The 14,530-nt window shown below is 41.3% G+C and overlaps 1 protein-coding gene and 1 pseudogene across 2 annotated transcripts in view; both read right to left on the bottom strand.

The window, feature by feature from the left end:
• Window positions 1–14,530, bottom strand: part of JAM3 (junctional adhesion molecule 3) — a 74,545-nt gene that overhangs the window by 50,081 nt on the left and 9,934 nt on the right. The gene's annotated exons all lie outside the window — the stretch shown is intronic.
• LOC117080520 lies at window positions 1,996–2,819 on the bottom strand (annotated as a pseudogene). Its single transcript, XR_004435881.1, has 2 exons — window positions 2,785–2,819; window positions 1,996–2,572 (listed from the first exon to the last, which is right to left on the bottom strand). The product of XR_004435881.1 is annotated as an ATP synthase subunit d, mitochondrial-like (transcript).

The raw sequence follows: 14,530 nt of genomic DNA, 5'->3' as shown, positions 1-14,530 counted from the left end.
TTCTCTCTTTGAACTTTTTTGCCTCTCACATGTTTGACAGACCTAATGCTGACAGTTTTCTGATTTACTACTGAAATTTAAATTTAACACAGCACATGAAAAAAAGAGTCCAATATTACACTTTCATTCACTACATTAGACTTTCAGAATTCACTACCAAGTATATCTTTTTTTTTTTTTTTTTTTTTTGAGACGGAGTCTTGCTCTGTCACCCAGGCTGGAGTGCGGTGGCCGGATCTCAGCTCACTGCAAGCTCCGCCTCCCGGGTTCACGCCATTCTCCTGCCTCAGCCTCCCGAGTAGCTAGGACTACAGGCACCCGCCACCTCGCCCGGCTAGTTTTTTGTATTTTTAGTAGAGATGGGGTTTCACCGTGTTAGCCAGGATGGTCTCGATCTCCTGACCTCGTGATCTGCCCGTCTCGGCCTCCCAAAGTGCTGGGATTACAGGCTTGAGCCACCGCGCCCGGCCCCAAGTATATCTTTTAACATGTGTGTGATGTATGAAGGAAGCAGACTCCTGCCTATTTCTTCATTCATTAATATATTCACTCATTTATTCAACAAACATTGAACATTATTGAGCCCCTAGCAGGTACTATATTTGGGCCAAGAAATGCAGTGAACAATTCCTACTCTCATGGTCCCTGCCTTCTAATAATACACAAATAAACAACACACATAAACAACATTCTAATTATACATAATTAATTGTAATTGCAATAAATACTATAAAAGTATAGAGGTCCATGAAAGTGTATAATAGGGGGTGCAAATCTGAGAGATCAGGAAAAGTTTCCCTCAGGAAGTGACATTTAAGATGGAATATGATGAATAAGCAGGGTTCAGCCATATGCAAAAAGGAGGCCGCAGAGCATATCACATGCGATGGGCAGCACATGCAACAGCTCTGGGCATGTGTGGGAAAATGAAAGCAAGCCAAGGGAGCAGAACTACACTGAGCAATAGGCAACTGGAGGGAGGGAAAATCGGAGCAGTAATAAGAAGCTCAAGGCTTTGGGCTTTGTACCAAGAGCAACAGAAAGCCCCTAAAGAATTCCAAGCAAGAGAATGAAAATAGTATACTTAATTATATTTAGAGTATGAACTCAATTATTTTTTAAAATGTACAGAAATGATAGTAGATATATTACAAATATTGAATTGTTGCAATGTTTCCCTAAGATAGTAGGATTATGAATAATTATTTTTCTTTATGTATACTTTTCAAGCTTCCCAAATTTATACTATCCATAAATTCTGACAGTTAAAGAAAAAAACAAAAAAACCCATGCCCTCAAACACAACACTGGAGTAGCTCCCTTCTTCACTTGCCTCAGGGAACTTTTCCATCCATTGCACACATTTATTTGCATGATACATCCTTGAATCCAGACTTAGTCAGCTATAAATTCTAAGTGACAACTCATCTCTGCCCCTCCACTTCATCCACTACCAAAGCTGTAACTCAGATGACAACTTCTTTTTTTTTTCCTGACACAGGGTTTTACTCTATCACCCAAGCTGGAGTGCAGTGACACAATCGTATGTCACTGTAGCCACTAACTCCTGGGCTTACCATGCCTGGCTATCTATCTATCTATTTAGAGATGGAGTCTTGCCCTGTCACCCAGGTTGGAGCGCAATGGCACAATCTCGGCTCACTGCAACCTCCACCTCCCAGGTTCTGGGAAGGGATTCTCCTGCCTCAGCCTCCCAAGTAGCTGGGACTATAGGTGCATGCCACCACACCTGGCTTTTTTTTTTTAATTTTTAGTAGAGACAGGGTTTCACCATGTTGGCCAGGATGGTCTCAATCTCCTGACCTCGTGATCCACCCACCTTGGCCTCCCAAAGTGCTGGGATTACAGGCATCAGCCATCGCGCCCAGCCCTTATTTTTATTTCTTGTAGAGATAGGGGTCTCCCTGTGTTGCCCAGGCTGGTCCTCAGATGACCACTTTTGTGTGTGTATGTGTGTGTGTGTGTGTGTGTGTGTGTGTAATTATTATTTTTAATGTCCAGAATGTGTAATACAAGGGCCAGAGCTTCCTCCTGGACTCAATTTTATAAATCCTCGATTGGTTGGTGAGGCCAATAGGGATACTTTTTCTTGTCTAATTTGGTTTCTAGGAAAGCTTAGTTCAAGTCCTCAATGGTCATCTGATCAAATGGAATGAAGTTCTTTATCTTCTCCATCTGTTTCTCATATTCTACAATCCTGGCCTTTGAGAGAGACACCCACTCAGCACAAGATTTCACATCTTCTTTTTCTTTGGCATCCACCTGGGCAGTATATTTATCCTCTGGCACAGGAATCTTCAGAGCATTAAACTTCTTCTCAAAGTCATCCACCAAGCCGGCCTTGGCCACACTGGCCTTGTAGTAAGCCCAGTCGATGGCTGGTGGATTCTCAGGTAAAGCAGCCAATCTGGAGGTGAGGGTCTCATTCCAGGACTTCAGGGAACTAGCAATGGCCTTTTGGTTCTGGGGTATGATCTCCGCAAAAGCTACCCAGTCAATGGTTTTTAGAGCAGGTTTTAGATCCCAGCCATCTTGGGATCCTTCACCGACCCTCGATGACCACTTTTAACTGTGGTTCAGTTCTAAGCCAATCCACAGTGTCTCTCAGTTCCATTACATTTCTAACGGAAAATACCACTGACACTATTGATGCCCAGTGAAAAGAACGAACCCTGTAGGAATCTTAGCTAGCCAATACATTAGCTTAAGGTAGTTTATAACGTACTCAAGAGGAGGAATAGAAAAACAGCAAGTAAACCTAACCGTAGCGCATAGTTACTCCAAATGTCTGTCTTCATTTGCAAACTCAAGTTTGGGACTTGAAATTCTTTCATATTGTGTATGTATACATGTTCAGAATCTTATTATGTAACAAGCCAATTATACCTGAGTTCAAAGATTTCAATCAATTTTTTTTAAAGCACCTTACCTTCAAAGCAAAGCATTTCAGGTTTTCAACACTGTAGTAGTTTGGAGTTTTCAAAAGATAGACAACTTTGTTACATGGCTGTCAGAGAAAAGATTCTGCTAACCAGACCACACTGAAATCTAGAAATGTTCTCAGCAAAGAGCTCGAAAGCACTCTAGGATCCAGATGTTCAGGCTACTACCCCTAACTTTAAAGCACAGCACTTACTTAATAGTTTAAAGCTTTCCTACCTATCATTCAGTTTATTTTCTGACAACTACTTTTACTCAGCTTGCTTGTTCTCATCTAGTTTTCCTTTTGTATATCTTCCCCTTCATGTTCCCAAGCCAAAAGTGAATTTCCATATATTGAAAACCTATGATAAAGAAACATCAGATATGGAATTAACCAACCAAACAAAATGTACTAAGTGCTGCTTAGTAAGTGTGCAGAATTTGCCTTTATTAAAAACCATAAACTGGGAAGTATATAAAGAAAGAATGGGAGACACAAGGAGGTTCAGCATACACCTAAGGAAGCAGGTTGATTTATTTGATAAATAGACATCCAATTCCAGAGACCCTCTAGTGCTCTTCACTAGCATGGAACGCCACAGTTTTCAATGTCCCACAGATCATATCCAACTTACACTCACCTACACAGCTTATAATGGCGAACTGACACCTCCCAAACCATCCATTCCAACTGCTCTTAATAAATGTTGCCCAAGCATTTTGTAAGCATTTAAGGATGAGGAAAGCAATGTTTCTTTACCAATGTATGGTAAGAGCTTTGGGGGTGGTAAAATGGAAGCAAGTGGGTAATATATCATCGGTAAATGTAGAGAATTTGTCAATTGTTGTTTTGGTGTTGAAACTTTAAACATATGCCACTGCTTTTGGAATGGAATTAAACTCTGAATTTAAGGGGAAAGCTAAAGTTGAGCTCTAGTCCTGGTCCCACCACTTAATGGTGATGTGATTTAAAGCAGGACTGAACATTCCTGGGCCTCAGCTGCCTCTTGCTGAATCCTGTCTTTCAGCAGTGGATCCCAGCTGGGATACTGCCACCCATGGGACATCTGGAGATGCCTGCAGTCATTTTTAGCTGCCATAACTGGGATACTGCTACTTGTATTTACAGGCCAGAGATGTTACTAAACATCCTACAATGCACAAGACAGCCTCCACAACAAAAAATTATCCACTCCAAATGTCAGCAGTGCCCAAGCTGAGAAACACTGGTTTACAGAACACCTTTAAGCTCTGAGATTCTATAACCTGTATGTCTATGCGAGTTAAGAGGGCTAGGTATCTGCTTCATGGGTAGAAAACTTAACACAAAGGGAGTAAGTAACTTGCTGAGATCACAGTGTAAACCTATATGGCAAAACCTGGGTCTCTTGATCATCAGCCCAACTACAGAGTAACTAGATTTGGCCTCTAGGACAGTTCTTTCTTCCAGAGAAGTCTAACACCAACCTGTATACATAAGGAGAAGAAGCTTTTTAAAAAGTACCTTATCTAGCTAGGAATGTAACAAGGCAGAGTGTAAGATTTTGCTCTCCAATGAGCGCTGCTAACTTTCAAGTAATAATAAATTCTTCCAGATTCTAAAGACTTCAACTAACACTTTCAAATGAATATGAATATAATCCACAAGAGAGAGCTGGGAGGTCATGATTTTATGTTCATAATGCTTTGGTTTAATGCCTAAGCATATGGCTTCTTTCAGCATTTCTTGAAAAATATATACTCTGATTCTTAAGCAGAAATACTTTATTTGTTGATTTCTTTCATACTCTTCCCTACTTTTTCCTAATATGCAAAAAAAAGTGTGTGTGTGTGTGTGTGTATCTCATTCATCCTAACACTTCATGGTACAATAATCTCAGGACATTAAATTTCTGTTGCTTCATTTTACTAAGAGTGTTTGGGAAAAGACAATACTAAAACTCTTGGCCAGGTATGGTAGCTCACGCCTATAATCCCAGTACTTTGGGAGACCGAGGCAGGAGGATTGCTTGAGCCCATGGGTATGAGACCAGCTTGGGCAACAAAGTGAGACCCTGTCTCCACAAAAAAATTAAAAAATTAGCTGGGCATGGTGGTAAACCCCTGTGGTCCCAGCTACATGGAAAGTTGAGACAGGAGGATTGCTTGAACCCCAGGAGTTCAAGGCTGCAGCAAACCGTGTTCTCCGGCTTGGGAGACAGAGCAAGACCCCGTATCAAAAACCAAAACAACAACAACAACAAAACACTCACACACTTTTTAAAAATTGAAATAAGAAAACCTCTTAGGTGGAAACAGCCTATTTACATGGCATTTTCTTGTCCTGAACTCATTTATTCTTAATAGCTATTTATTTAATAAGCTGTTTATTTTGTATGTAAACTCACTGATTTGTACTGGCAGCTCTTTTACTTAAAAATATGCTGGAATTTCCACTAAAGCCTCTTATTATTCAAAGTTTGCTAGTTCAGGCATGAAAATTTCCCTTAGGCATAGGAGATCTAATCTTTTCTACAAATATCACTGAACCACTTTTTAAATCCAAGAATGTCAGAGAGAAATTTTTCTTCTTTACTCATGAAACTTAAAACCAGATTTTTGTTTTCTTAAAAAAAAAAAAACAACCCAGGATAATCATCTGTCCTCTAGATAAAATATTTTTCCAATATAGGAAAACAGATTTTAAAACTTGCTATCTCATCTAACTAAGCCATAAGGGGAGCTTTTTAAAGAGACAGTTATTGTAAATTAGAATTGTAACCTATAGTTTCGAAGAACCAGAGGACTCGTAATACTTCAGAACTCAGAAGGAATAAAGCAAAGCAGAGAATAATATTTTATATTTGCATAATATTTTACAACTTAAAATTCTGTTTACACACACAATCTTATTTGGTCCTTGTAACGATTCTGTAAGGTGGAAATTACAATCACCTCTCTGCAGATTAAGAGGATAGGGCTCAAATATGTGAGGAGATTATTACAACCTCAAAACTACAAAGTATCAGCAATCAAAGCAGAACCCAGGTCTTCTAACGCCAAATTATTTTAAAATAAAGATAAAGAAACACACAAACTAGTCCACGGCTTCTCATCTGTCAAAGCTATAATACGTTTGAACAGAAACACTTGTCAGCCCCTTCCAAAAGAGCTAGTGAAGTACCTGCCCCACTCGCAAACCCACAACTAAAGAACAGAAACTCACCTCCTTACACTGTGATGTTCTCTCATCAATGAGTATTTGTATATATCGATGTTCCAAATATTACACTACACAGAAGACAAGCTTCTCATTCTCAAGTCACAGACTATTTAAAGCCAAGATATACACAGAGGAATTGCATATTGCCATTAAAGATTTAAATTAGGTCAATACAACAACAAATGATATGATTCAAGGAAGACTATGACTGGGGTAGTCATAGTGGAGCCCCCAATATGAAAACAAACATAAAGTTATGAATATGAAATTAGGTACAAAGAATGTTTGTTAAGAATGAGAACAGAGGCTGGACGCGGTGGCTCAAGCCTGTAATCCCAGCACTTTGGGAGGCCGAGACGGGCGGATCACGAGGTCAGGAGATCGAGACCATCCTGGCTAACACGGTGAAACCCCGTCTCCACTAAAAATACAAAAAACTAGCCGGGCGAGGTGGCGGGCGCCTGTAGTCCCAGCTACTCGGGAGGCTGAGGCAGGAGAATGGCGTAAACCCGGGAGGCGGAGCTTGCAGTGAGCTGAGATCCGGCCACTGCACTCCAGCCCGGGTGACAGAGCAAGACTCCGTCTCAAAAAAAAAAAAAAAAAAAAAAGAATGAGAACAGAAATCACAAAAATATTACAAATTTTAAAAGCTGGCAACACAAAACAAAATTTAGAAAAGTAACAATATGTTTATTAATTCCTTAGTCTCTATAATGTTTGCCACATATTTAGGATCTTTGATCACCTCATCATATGCCCATGATTTTGTAATACTGTCTAGGAAATAATAGTTAAGACTTTAGTGTGGTTAATTTTAAAACTTAATATTAACAGTTTGGAATGGTTTCTTTCTACTTCATAATTCATTATTGAAAATCATGCAGAGTTTTAAGGACCACTGTTAAATCTGGGGGCATTTCAAGTTTTCTTATAGTGTGGCTAATCCTAAATACCCTTTGACATAAGAAAACTCATAACCTGGTTTTTCAACCACATCCACACTGTCATGGCATTACGGAGGCTTACACTAGCATTCATGGTAGGCCCTACAAATTCATGTTACAAACCTAGGTGAGTCAAATAAGATGGCAGAGTATTCCTGGCAGCCATTCCAACACCGAGATGCCCAGCAATAGCAACTATATACAGCAGTGGCTGTGGACCACGTAAGTTACCCCACTAACCCAAACTGAATATGCTCCCAATTCGAGTTCCCTTGGCTGGCAAAAAAGCCAGTGGCAATTTAACACTACCCAACATGAAGAGAAGTATGACACAGGGAAGAAGAGTGGAAGAAGAGAACCATCTTAACCGACCACAGCTAAAGCATCTTATTTTGAAAATTTGAGGACACAATGCTAGGTGAAATCCAGGGTCTTGTAAGTGGTTCCTTTGTAAGCGAGGGGCTCTAAAACCGGTTAGATGAGCTTCCCTTTAAATCTGCCTCTGAATAATTAAGAACCAAATGAACTGTAACATAGTAGTAATGGAAGTAGTGGCGGAAGCAACAGTTAATAACAGTAAATCTCTACCACGTATTGATGAAAAACAAAACCTAACTGAGAGCATACTACTATGACAGGTACTCTGCTAAGCACTTCACATGAATTAATTAACTTTAATTTTACTGTATTAATTTTAATTTTAGTGTCATTTTTGTTATTTTTAGACGCTCTGACAGATTTATACATAGTCACTATTTTGTAAAACAACCCTACAAAGTTACTTTACATTATCACTACTCTTTTATAGATAAGGAAATTGACTTCAACAATCACACAGCAGAGCTGAGACTGAAACCTAGGTCTATCTATGCTCCTTCATGATAGGAATTCAGAAGAGGAAGAGACCACCTCAGTGAAGAGATCCACTAAAAAGGCTTTACAGATAGGTATACGAAGCTGGATGTTGGGGAACGAGTTAAGAGATGAACAGAAAGACGAGATGATGACCTGCATTTGAGGCAGATGGGCCATGATAACAAAAGAAGAAAAATGGAAATGCACAGGGTTATTCAGAAGACAGTGACAGAATAAATCTACAGAGCCAAAGACCGTGCTACAAATCCTGTGATCCCCCAGTAGAAAATGAATTAAAGTCTTATGACCAATTTTCTCCTTATTATGTAGCCATAAGCTTTCTTTTACATAGAAAAAAGAGAAAAAAAGAATATTTCTTTAGAGTCCAATTCCATCTCCCCAATTCTCTATGAAAGGGCAGATGCAAAGAGCGTGCAAAGCAGCGCTCCATCTCTGTCACCTGGAAAGCCAAATCCAGTGATTCCTGCCTTGACGGTAAGGTGATTTCCACCGGAAACTGCGGTTTTACGCCAAGCATGTCACATCATTATTCCACCACAGAGAAGGTACAGAAAAGGACCCATCATGGAGGCTTAAAATCAGAGCCTCTAAACTCCAGCTAATTTTCTTCCTCAAGGTTTCATTAGAAGAGGTTTTTTGTGTTGTTTTGTTTTCTTTAATGTGAGCTAAAAGGTGCTGTTCACACATGAGAATAATGACAACTAAAGTTTTAACAGATTTTACTTACTTTGCACATAGGAAACGTACTTGACAAGAAAGGCACAGAAAGTAAAATCTGTGAGTTCAGGAGAGAGCAAAACAAAAACACTCCTCCTCAAAAAGTTACCCGACTCTGAACTCACTTGAAGGAATAGTATTTTGCAATTTGCAAACAGCATGTGGGATATTAGCCCCAGGGTAGTAAAGGAGAAAATATTTGTTCTGGCTTCCATAAAATCCAAATCCCTCACCCAATGTTATAAAAACCTCCCCTCACCACTATTGCCTATGTTGGACAGAGAGAGAAAGAGTGAGGGAGAAAAAGGGAAAGACAGGGAGCGATCTGCTGTAAATGGACACCAGAGCTAGATGAAAGAGGAATTCCACCAATTTCATCTCAGCATTTTGTTCTATTTTTCATATGCCTTAAGTCTGCACAAGCTGTACTAACAGGATGAAACACTGTGAAAATCACAGAAGTAAGCATCTCTAAAATTACATGCATAATCTGTTTTCAATTTAAATCAAAGTCTCATCTCTGACCTACCTCTAGAGAGTAACTTAAGCTGGAAATATATATAGAAAATGATCAGATGTTTGACACTAACAGTCATCACCCATAAAATAGAGAAGTCAGGCTTCAACAGAATTCATGAAAAGAATAACATAATGCTTTTGCATACCACTCTTGAAGTTTACATGCAGTTAGCATCTATTTCAGCAGACACTCTAAAAATATGTGTCCTCTATAGGGATCCTGGGCCCTAAAGCAGGCTTCTCAACCTGAGGTGGTGCATAAATGGTCTTCTGGGGGGGTTATAAATCCCCCAAAATAGTATATAAAACTTTTCATGCATATGCATTATATTAGTCTGTTTTCATGCTGCTGATAAAGACATACCCAAGACTGGGCAACTTACAAAAGCAATAGGCTTACTGTAGTTACAGTTCCACGTGGCTAGGAAGGCCTCATAATCATGGCAGAAGGTGAAAGGCACATCTCACATGGCAGCAGACAAGAGAAGAGCCTGTGCAAGGAAACTCCCCTTTTTGAAACCATCAAATCTAATAAGATTTATTCACTATCATGAGAACAGCATGAGAAAGACCCACTCCCATGATTCAATTATCTCCCATCGAATCCCTCCCACAATACGAGGAAATTACAGAAGCTACAAGATGACATTTGGGTGGGGACACAGAGCCAAACCGTATCATTCCACCCCGTCCCCTCCCAAATCTCATGTCCTCACATTTCAAAACCAATCATACCTTCCCAACAGTCCCCCAAAAGTTTAGCTCATTTCAGCATTAACTCAAAAGTCCACAGTCCAAAGTTTCATCTGAGACAAGTCCCTTCTGCCTATGAACCTGTAAAATCAAAAGCAAGTTAGTTACTTCCTAGATACAATGCGGTACAGGCATTAGGTAAATAAAGCCATTCCAAATGGGAGAAACTGGCCAAGACAAAGGAGCTATAGGCCCCATGCAAGTCCAAAATCCAACAAGGCAGTCAAATCTTAAAGCTCCAAAATGATCTCCCTTGACTCCACGTCTCACACCCAGGTCACACTGATATAAGAGGTGGGTTCCCATGGTCTTGGACAGCTCCCCACCTGCGGCTTTGCAGGATACAGCCTCACTCCCCACTGCTTTCACAGGCTGGTGTTGAATGTCTGTGGCTTTTCCAGGTGCATGGTGCAAGCTGTCAGTGGATCTATCATTCTGGGGTCTGGAGGATGGTGTGGCCCACTTCTCACAGCTCCACTAGGTGGTACCCCAGCAGGGACTCTGTGTGGGGGATCTGACCCCACATTTCCCTTCTGCACTGCCCTAGCAGATGTTCTCCATGAGAGCCCCACCACTGCAGCACACTTCTGCCTGGACATCCAGGCATTTTCATACATCCTCTGAAATCTAGGTGAAAGTTCCCAAACCTCAATTCTTGAACTTCTATGCACTCGCAGGCTCAACACCATGTGGAAGTTGCAAGGCTTGGGGCTTGCATCCTCTGAAGCCATGGCCTGAGCTCTATGCTGGCCCCTTTCAGCCATGGCTAGAGCAGCTGGAATGCAGGGCACTGAGTCTATAGGCAGCACACAGCACAGGGACCCTGGGCCCAGCCCATGAAACCACTTTTTCCTCCTAGGCCTCCGGGCCTGTGATGGGAGGCGTGGCTGTGAAGACCTCTGACATGCCCTGGAGACATTTTCCCCATTGTCTTGGGGATTCACATTTGGCTCCTCGTTACTTATGCAAATTTCTGCAGCCAGCTTGAATTTCTCCTCGGAAAACAAGATTTTCTTTAATATCACATTGTCCAGCTGCAAATTTTCTGAACTTTTATGCTCTGCTTCCCTTATAAAACTGAATGCCTTTAACAGCACCCAAGTCAACTCTTGAATGTTTTGCTGCTTAGGAATTTCTTCCGTTAGATATTTTAAATCCTCTCTCAAGTTCAAAGTTGCACAGATCCCTATGGCAGGGGCAAAATGTCATCACTCTCTTAGCTAAAATATACCAACAGTCACCTTTACTCCAGTTCTCAACAAGTTCCTCATCTCCATCTGAGGCCATCTCAGCCTGGATTTCATTATCCATATCATTATCAGCATTTTGGTAAAAACCATTCAACAAGTTTCTAGGAAGTTCCAAACTTTCCCACATTTTCTTGTCTTCTTCTGAGCCCTCCAAACTGTTCCAACCTCTGCCTGTTACCCAGTTCCAAAGTCACTTCCCCATTTTCAGGTATTCTCAGTAGCACCCCATTCTACTGGTACCAGTTTACTCTTTTAATCTGTTTTCATGCTGCTGATAAAGACATACCTGAGACTGGGCAATTTACAAAAGAAAGAGGTTTATTAGACTTAAACAGTTCCACGTGGTTGGGGAGGCCTCGCAATCATGGCAGAAGGTAAAAGGCACGTCTCACATGGCGGCAACAAGAGAAGAGAGCTTGTGCAGGAAAACTCCCCTTTTTAAACCCATCAGATCTCAAGAAACTTACTAACTATCACGAGAACAGCACGGGAAAGACCCACCCCATGATTCAATTATCTGCCACTGGGTCCCTCCCACAACATGAGGAAATTACGGGAGCTACAAGATTTGGGTGGGGACACAGAGCCAAGCCATGTCAAGCATAAAAGCACTTTTTGGAGGAGTCCATAGATTTCATCTTTTCCTATAAAGCAGTCAAAACCTAAGCTATTTCACTGATGTTACCCCAAGATCTAAAACTGTCCGGCAAATAAAAGATTGAGATTTTTTTTTTTACTCAGCCACTGCTTTAGTGATTCACAGCAAAGGTTCTAAGTCATTCTTTATCAGCAGTGGACTTACCAGCTAGACCAAATATGGTCAGAGTGAAAACTTCATATCTGATGCTTACAAATCAGACTGAATTAAAAATAGCAACCCAACCAATTGGTTATCCATTTTTTCTTCCTGGTAAACAAACACAGGAATTCTTGAAACACTAGATCTAGTAAGTAAAGTGTAGATTTAAAAAACAAAAAAAGAACAAAACAAAACAAAACAAAAAACAAGGGTTTTCTGAATAAATTTTTCCAACCTCTCAGGATGGAGGAGGGCTTTAAACCAAGTTTACCTGGCTACAAAACACACCTAAACTTTCAGAAGAGGAAGATATTTCTGTTGACTACATTTTCAAAACCTTCAAGTGCAATTATAATTAACAAATATGAACTAATTCAATTAATCAGTTATAAATTTATATGCCTACAAAGTCACTCCTTTGGATCTAAAACTCATATAGCTAAGGTGGGTTATCTGATAAGAAAGGGAAAGAAATGTGGATGTTTTGGTGGTAGTGTGAGAGAGGTGGGGTTTAAATTACTTTCAAGTGATTTGGATTACAACCAGTATTATTTCCCCAACGTCCAAAAAATGAATCACATGCAAAGCTAGGAAATGAATCCAAAATGCCTAACACCCACGATACTGTGCTCTTTTTTTCACCCAGAAAACTATCTGAAAGGCTGCAAACAACGGAGCTTTCCAGAGATGCAGTGGGTGGTTTTTGTCCACACAGTACATTGGATGGCACCTTTCAGTAAACCAGCACTTCATCCTGCGGAGAACGGAATCTCAGATTTCAGCTGGAAAGCTCGGTAAAGTCACCTTTGTACTTTGTCTCTGAATGTCTTCATCTATAGCTGTTACTAGGAGACTAAATAGGTGCTGTTTCAGGTGGCTGTCTAGTGTGGAATAGTTGTAATTCTCCAAATTTTAAGTTAATGATAAATGTTTGCTTTTCAGACAAACTAATTCAAGGACAGAGATTACAGCTGTAGAGTTGGGCATATTTTTTAAATAAGAGAGCCCCATCCTTAAAGCAGTGATTCTTAGGGAGAGACATTCAACCCCAACCCTCAAGAATATCAGAACTTCCTGGGGGTGCATGCAATGAAAAAAACACCAAATATTTAAGTTCATAATTTTGTTTTGTTTTGAGATGGAGTTTCCCTCTTATTGCCAAGGCTGGAGTACAATGGCGCGATCTTGGCTCACCACAACCTCCACCTCCCAGGTTCAAGCAATTCTCCTCTCTCAGCCTCCCGAGAAGCTGGGATTACAGGCGCACATCACCACACCAGGCTAATTTTTTTTATTTTTAGTAGAGAGAGGGTTTCTCCATGTTGGTCAGGCTCGTCTCGAACTCCCGACCTCAGGTGATCTACCCGCCTTGGCCTCCCAAAGTGAGCCACTGAGCTCGGCCCATAATTTTGTATTTAAAAAAGGAAAACAAAAACATTACCCTTACAACAAGAACAGTTACAGAAGAGTGTGTGACTCTTCCATTAACGAGAGGGGGAACAGGGGAAGTAAAGTTGCTATTCCTGTTTTCAGAAGTGTAGCCGATCAGATGCCATGAAGGGCCTTCTGCTCCAACAATGAGATCCTGCATACGTCATAGTTTTTACTCCACATCTCACAAGGAAGTGGGGGAATCTTTAAAAGGACCAACTGATACAGCTGTAGGCTAAAACCAGAGAGCAGAAAGATGGGTGAAGAGCGTTTAACGGAGAGCAAAGGCTCATTTTAACACTTCAGTGGGCCGGGCACGATGGCTCACGCCTGTAATCTCAGCACTTTGGGAGGCCAAGGCAGGCGGATCACCTGAGGTCAGGAGTTTGAGAGCAGCCTGGCCAACATGGCAAAACCCCATCTCTACTAAAAATACAAAAATTATCCAGGCGTGGTGGCAGGCGCCTGTAATCCCAGCTACTTGGGAGGCTGAGGCGGGAGAATCGCTTGAACCTGGAAGGTGGTGGTTGCAGTGGGCCAAGATCCTGCCACCGCACTCCAGCCTGGGCAACAGAGTGAGACTCCAACTTAAAAACAAACAAACACGCACTTCAGTGGGGACACTGAGCCCTTGGACCAGCAGAAAGGCAGGTAAGAGGAAAGCAGAGCCTGAGATTTTTAAGTAACGCCAGAGATCCTGAAGGAGCTAGTCACCCCAGAGAGAGGCTGTCCTGTCACTCAGTGGAGGGCCGCATTCTCAAGAAAAAGCATCCTTGGCCAGGCACAGTGGCTCACACCTGTACTCCCAGCACTTTGGGAGGCTGAGGTGGGTGGATCACCTGAGGTCAGGAGTTCAAGACCAGCATGGCCAACAAGGTAAAACACTGTCTCTACTAAATGTACAAAAATTAGCCAGGTGTGGTGGCAGGCACCTGTAATCCCAGCTACTCGGGAGGCTGAGGCAGGAGAACTGCTTGAGGTTGCAGTGAGCCAAGACTGTCACTGCACTCCAGCATGGGCGAAAGAGCAAAACTCCATCTCAAAAAAAAAACAGCATCCTTGGCACCGTAATATCCAGAATCTATAAGGAACTTAA

This window comes from Trachypithecus francoisi, unplaced genomic scaffold (assembly GCF_009764315.1).
Source record: "Trachypithecus francoisi isolate TF-2019V2 unplaced genomic scaffold, Tfra_2.0 Lachesis_group8, whole genome shotgun sequence".
Lineage (NCBI taxonomy): Eukaryota > Metazoa > Chordata > Mammalia > Primates > Cercopithecidae > Trachypithecus > Trachypithecus francoisi.
This window is presented reverse-complemented; position numbering and strand designations above follow the sequence as displayed.